The following is a 6,826-nucleotide window of genomic DNA, read 5'->3' on the forward strand; positions in this document are numbered from 1 at the left end:
TACTCATATGCAAATTCAAGCTGAACCTGAGGAAAATTAAACCAAATCCACAGGAGCCAAAATATGACTTTGATTTTATACCACCTGAATTTCAGAATCATCTCAGGAACAGGTTTGAGGCCTTGAACACTAATGAGCGAAGACCAGATGAAACAAATAGAGACCCAGAAAAATGGGAGAATATAACCTGCTCATGGATAGGCAGATTCAATATCTTGAAAATGACAATCCTACCAAAGACAATCTATAAGATCAATGGAATCTCAATACAAAGATTCCATTCTTCAATAAGATTAAAAAGGCAATTTCCAATTTTATCTGGAATGGAAAGAAATCCAAAATAAGCAAAGTACTACTGAAAAAGAGAGAAAAGGAAGGAGGCATCTTCACTCCCTGATCTCAATTCCTACTACACAACTGTGATGGTCAACACAGCATGGTACTAGTACAGTGACAGACACATAGATCAATGGAATAGAATGAAAACCCAGAAATCAGCTCACTTTTGTATAGTCAAAGAGAAGAAAGCCACTCAAGTGCCCATAAAAAAAAATAATGGATAGAAAATCTATCATCATATATTCAAATAATAGAATACTATGCGATACTGAAAAAACAAGAAACTTGTAAAACATTACATGCGTGACCCTGGAGACATTATGGTGAAACATCTCAGGCTTAAAAGGACAAATACTGCATAACACCAATGTTATAAAACAGGACTGACATGGAGGTTTGGGAGTGGGTGGAACTAGAAAAAGAGAGGAGAGATAATGAACACTGCATTGGAACAAATGAAAGGAAGAACTACTTCAAAGGAATACATGATTAAGCAATATTTGTCTGACAATAGCCCAGAATAAGAACTGTGGGGGAGGTTTGAGGGGAGGGAGAAAATTGAGTGATAATGAATGAATATTAAACAAAAATAAAGAAAGTGAACTGCAAGAGGGAGAAGGGAAAAAGAGGAGAGGGAAGAAAATGTGAAACAGTGAATGAGTGAAAATCCAACTTTTCTGTAAACTTTCATTAAAACTGCAATTTTAAAATACTCATATTAACAAACAAAACTATATATTAATTTTAGCAATTATTGTGAGTAGGAGACCTCAAATTATGATACTTACTAATTTATTCCATTTCATTTATGCAAAACAGTTGCAGCCCTCACTGGATATTTGCATTCTAGTTATTAATTATTCATAAAATGATCCCTCAAACCCAAATAAAATTATTACAGCAACTTGATAGAAAGAAACACCATATCCTTTAAGATGATTCAGAAATACTTTTCTGTGAAAGTTATTGAACTTAAGAAAAGAGCCAGGACAATAGGTATGGAAGTTTGAATAGACAGGGTCAGCACTGATAGGAAAAATATCGACAAAGAACATCCTGGTATATGGAGAGTTAACCCTTCCTTGGGCATCAATCGTTAGAATTCCCAGAGAAGGAATGTAAATGAAAAGGAGTGTAGCCTAGTTCCTAAGAGAGATTTCCCTACTATTTACTGATTTAGCACCATTAATAGAAGATGTAATTTATAATATGCATACAATAAAAAATATTTCATGCATGGTAAAACATAGGGCAGATGACTCAGGCCAGGCACTAAAAGCACCGCAAATGTCATTTGATTCTCTAGCACATCAAGCCATGGATCACTGTATGGCCTTAGACATTCTAATAGTAGGAAAAGAAGGTATTTGTGCCCTCACAAACACATCCTCTTATTTCTATGCAAACACGTCAGGAGCGGTAGATATTTGCACTCCAGTTTTATTTCTGTGGTTCTTATGTGCCATCAGTCACGTGTGACTCATAGTGACCCTATGTACAATAGCTCTGAATCCTGCTCTTTCCTGTGCCAACCTTATGGTCTCTGACACACCTACTCCCAATACCCCAGTCATTGAATCAATCCATCTCATTGGGGGTCTCAATCTCTTGTATTATCCCCCCACTCTTCCAAGCATGATGGTCCTCTCCAATGACTGATCACTCCTTGCAACCTTCCCAATTATGTCAGACAAAGCCTCAGAGCAGCCTGGTTTAACCCTCTCTAGGATGAATCCGTTTGTTTTCTTGGCAGTTCATGGTACATTCAATACTCTTCTCCAGCACCACAGCTCAAAGGCGTCGATTCTCCTTCTATTATTCCTAGTCGTCCAGCTTTTGGACACATAGCAAGTAATTGTGAAGACTATGGCCTAGATCAGGTACAACTTAATCTCCAGACTGACATTACTGCTCTTTAGTACTCTTGAGAGGTCACTGACGTCAGACTTTCCCAATGCAATTAATCTTTTGATTTCCTGGCTCATGGTACCAAGATCATTGATTGTGAAGTTGGCAAACTAAAGTTATCAGCAATCTCTTCACTGTTTATCATGATGTTGCCTATTGGCCTAGTGTTGAGAATTTTTGTTTTCTTGATGTTAAGCTTAAATCCATATTGAAGGCTGCAGCATTTGATCTTCTTTAGCAAGCACTTTAGGTCCTCCTCAGTTTCAGCAAGTAGAGTTATGTCATCTGCATAATGCAGGTTGTTAAGTCTTCCTCCAATCCCCATGCCATATTCCTCCTGATGGTATACCAATTGACATATGTCAACAAACAAGTGCTGCCCTGGATGCACTCACTAAGTTATGCCAAGAAATCTGGAGGAAATTGAGCTGGCCACCTGACTGGTAGAGATCCTTATTTGTTCCCATTCTAAAAATAGGTGACTCCACAGAGTTCCAGAATTATCAAACTGTATCATTAATATAACATGCAAACAAGATTCTGCTGAAAATTTTCCTAAAATGACTGGAACAGTGCAATCAACAGAGAACTGCCAGAAATGTAGGTTAGGTTCAGAAGAGGCCATAGTACTAGGGATATTACAGCTAATGTCAGATGGATCTTGACTGAAAGCGGAGAGTTCCAGAGGAATAGCTATCTGTGCTTCATTGACTATGAAAAGGTTTTTGATTGTGTGGATCACAACAAACTGGCTAATTCTGAGAAAAAAATAGGAATTCCAGAACACTTGATTGTGCTTATGCAAAACTCGTACTGGGACCAGAAGGCAATTGTCAGAACAGAGCAAGGAAGCCCTGCATGGTTCAAAATGGGGAAGGTTGTATGCCAGAGTTATGTCCTATCTCCCTACCTTTATTATAAAAAGCTGGATTCCTAAAAGAAACCATTGCCAAACATTTGGCTGGAAATGTTTGTGAAGAAATTAAAAATCAGCTACTATCTATGACCCTTTTCCTTCCTTTAATGGCTGTGGTTACTATTGTTGTGGCTGTAGTACTACTATCAATTTTGCATTACTACTTTGTATTATGTATGTTAAAACTGATTGTAAATTTTGTCTCCTTCAGGCTTCAAAAATTTCAGACAAAAATGTTGGTCATGTGTGATTACCAACCTGTTCCACTCCAATTCACTGAGGAGGCAGTGACTGCCCTTAAGGGCAGAGAAGGAGAGGTTTGGCCCTGACTCAGTAGGCAGGCCTAGGCACAATTATGAGCAGAAGGTAGTCAGATGTTGTCATCCAATTCCTTATTCAAGATTAAAGGTCAAAAGTCTCTGGGGAGGAATATTAAGGGCGAGAGATCTGGCTGCTCCAGGGAAAAGGCTAGCCCCCCACTCCCATTCCCACCCCATAAAAAACAGGAAAAGATTGTTGCACCATCTGGAGAAGGAATCACTGCTTGTCTGTGACATATCCAGCAGGAGCCAAAAGGAGTTGCACCAGCAAGTTCTCCTTATAGGACTCAGTAGGTCTGGATTAAGGTATGACTAGTTTCATAAGAATTCAAACTTAAAGAATGCAAATTCCAGAAGAAGAAGGTCTCTTGTTTCCTGGAATTAGAACCATTCTTGTCTCTCTAATGGTGTGCTATTTTTTCCCTTCTTTCTTCCTTTCATTCTTCCTTTCTTCCTTTCTTCCTTCCTTCCTTCCTTTTCTTTCTTTCTCTTTCTTTCTTTCTTTCTTTCTTTCTTTCTTTCTTTCTTTCTTTCTTTCTTTCTTTCTTTCTTTCTTTCTTTCTAAATGTTATTTTAATAGTGACTTTAACAAAAGTTGACAGAACATTAGATTTTCATTCATTCATTATTGCACATTTTACCTTTTCTCCTTCCCTTCCTCTTTCCACAGTTCACAATTTGTTGTTTTGTTTCTTTAAAAAAATTCATTTATTGTTGCACAATTATCTACCTCTGTGTCCTTCCCTTCCTCCCAGTCCTCTTTGCAATGATTCACCTATTATTCTGGGCTGTTGTCCTCCTTTCTTAGTGTTCTTTCTTTCTCTCTGCCATTTAGCAATGCACACTATTTTTCTAGCTGTCTTTCTACTAATTAATCAAGCTCAGGAACCCCTTCAACCCTAACAAATGATCTTTTGTATTACAATATTTTCTATTTGCTTACTAGCTACCAATGTTTCAGTCTGCCTTAATTACAGTCATTCAGTGCCCACCCACTTATGGGACTTTTCTAGTTTGCCCATGAGCTTTGAAGAGATTTTAGAAACTGTGATATTTCACATATTTCAAACCCTCACATATATTTCTACTAATTCAAACAAACAAGGGATTTACCATGTTTCTTACTATTTCTAAATTTACTAATACATTGCAATGGTCACACTAGACTCACAGACAGTATTCACAATTATGAGGTTTATTCAGGATGAACATATCTAAACTAGCAGTATTCAGCCAGAAAAAATCAAGAAATAATTCTTCAATCAGAACTGTTTCTTCTCAGGTGGATTGTAGGCAGGCCTCTCTCTTTGACATTTAGCTTCACAGCTCTGAGCCAAGATTATTTAGTTCTTTTAATTCTACAGATTTTGTATGCTATGCTTACTCCTGACCTCACCCCAACTAAGTCAAGAAACTCAGCTCTTGGCTTTGAGGGATGATACTTCTTGTTCAGTTCTTATCATACCTACCTATGGTTTTTCTGCTACCTCTGATGCTTTCGCTGTTGTCTCAGTCCCATGCACACTCTTTCTCTCACAGGATTCTCTAGTCCAAAGGACCTTCTTCTGCCTTACTGGTAGTGATGTTCCCTACCTTAACTAATTTTTGCAATGTGAAAATTTTGCAATCATAGAGAACATATCTATAGTTTGAACAATTTATTTTTTCATGATTTTTAAGATCATTCACTTCTGAAATAATAGGCCTCTGAAATTCCTAGAACAATAGAGAAATAGAATCTTAGATGTAGAGCCCAGATTGTAGCCCACTTAAAATGAGGGGAAACACCCTTTGATAATAGGTATGTGCAATGAATGAAGTATGAGTATAAAAAGTGGATATTGTAAAAAAATGAGAATAAATGCATGTATATTGACATTATAGGCTTTAGTGAACTGGACTAGTGAGATGGACTGACATGGGTCATTTTAAATTAGACAATCACATGATCTCTTATGCCAGGAATGAGAAACTGAGAAAGAATGGTGTTACATTCATAGTGAAAAAGTTAATTTCAAGATATATCCTCAAATTCAATGTTGTGAATGATAGGATACGACTATTATTCAAATACATGCACCAATAACTAAACACAAAGAGGAGAAAGTGGAAGATTCCTACAATTTTTGAATTCTGAAATTGACCAAACACACAGTCAAGCTGCTTTAATAATTATTGATGACTGAAATGCAAAAGTTGAAAACAATGAGGAAGGAATTGCCATCAGAAAATATGGTTTTAGTGACAAATGATGCTAGACACGGGATGATTGAATTTTGTTGCTGAGGCTGGACATTGAGTGAGTGAATTTTGCTGCAAACATTTTTTTAAAAACACAAAAGGTGACTTTACACATGGACCTCATCTCACAGACTGCACAGCAATCAGATTGACTACATCTGTGAAAAGAGTCATAGGAGAAACTCAAATATCGGCAGTCAAAACTGTATCGGATGCTGACTGTGGAACAGGTCATCAATTTTTCACATTCATATTGAAATTGAAAAAAATGAAAACTAGTCCACAAGAACCAAAGTGTGACTTAGAATCTGTCCTATCTATACTTAAAAATCTCTTCAGAATACATTTGAAGTATTGAGCACTAATGATCGAACTCCACATGTATTATGAGATAACATCAAGGATAAAGAGAGCAAATGGTCCTTACAAAAAATAAAGAAGAAAGACAGAAATAGGTGTTAGAAGGACTTTGAAAATTGCATTAGAGCCACAAAGGGAATAAAGATTGAAATAAAAGAAATGAAGAGAAAATTTCGAAAGACAACTTGAGAAGACAAAGAAAAGTATTATAATGGAATTTGAAAATTGTGGAGTTGGAAAATAAAAATGGAAGAACTTCCTCAGAATTCCTAAGTTGGGAGAATTGAATAACAAATTCAAGCCTTCAAGTTTCAATACTGAGGAATGCTATCTGTAAAATCTTGAACGTTCCAAGAAACATTACAATTGGATGGAAGTAGTACACAGATTTATTGTATGAAAAAGAACTGGTAGACAATAAAATATTTCAAAAACTACCACATGAACTTTTTGTTGTGTATCATCAAGTTGGAACCGACCATAGCTGACCTTCCAGTGGGTTATAAGAGGTAGTTAATCTCATGGGAGGAGATTGCCCATCCTTCTCCAGGGAATAGTGCCTTCAGGATTGCCCACTTCTGACCACTGAAGTGGTCCTGACTCACTTGCTACAGAAGTTCAAGGACTGTGGTCTTCAATTTGAATTGAAGCTAAACATCAAGAAGGCAAAGATTCTCACCACTGAACCATGGAAGTACCATGGTGGATGGAGAAGAGATTGAGATTGTTAACTGTTACAGCT

Source organism: Elephantulus edwardii, unplaced genomic scaffold, assembly GCF_000299155.1.
Source record: "Elephantulus edwardii isolate Elephantulus edwardi_28Jun2011 unplaced genomic scaffold, EleEdw1.0 scaffold00111, whole genome shotgun sequence".
In the NCBI taxonomy this organism is placed as follows: Eukaryota; Metazoa; Chordata; class Mammalia; order Macroscelidea; family Macroscelididae; genus Elephantulus; species Elephantulus edwardii.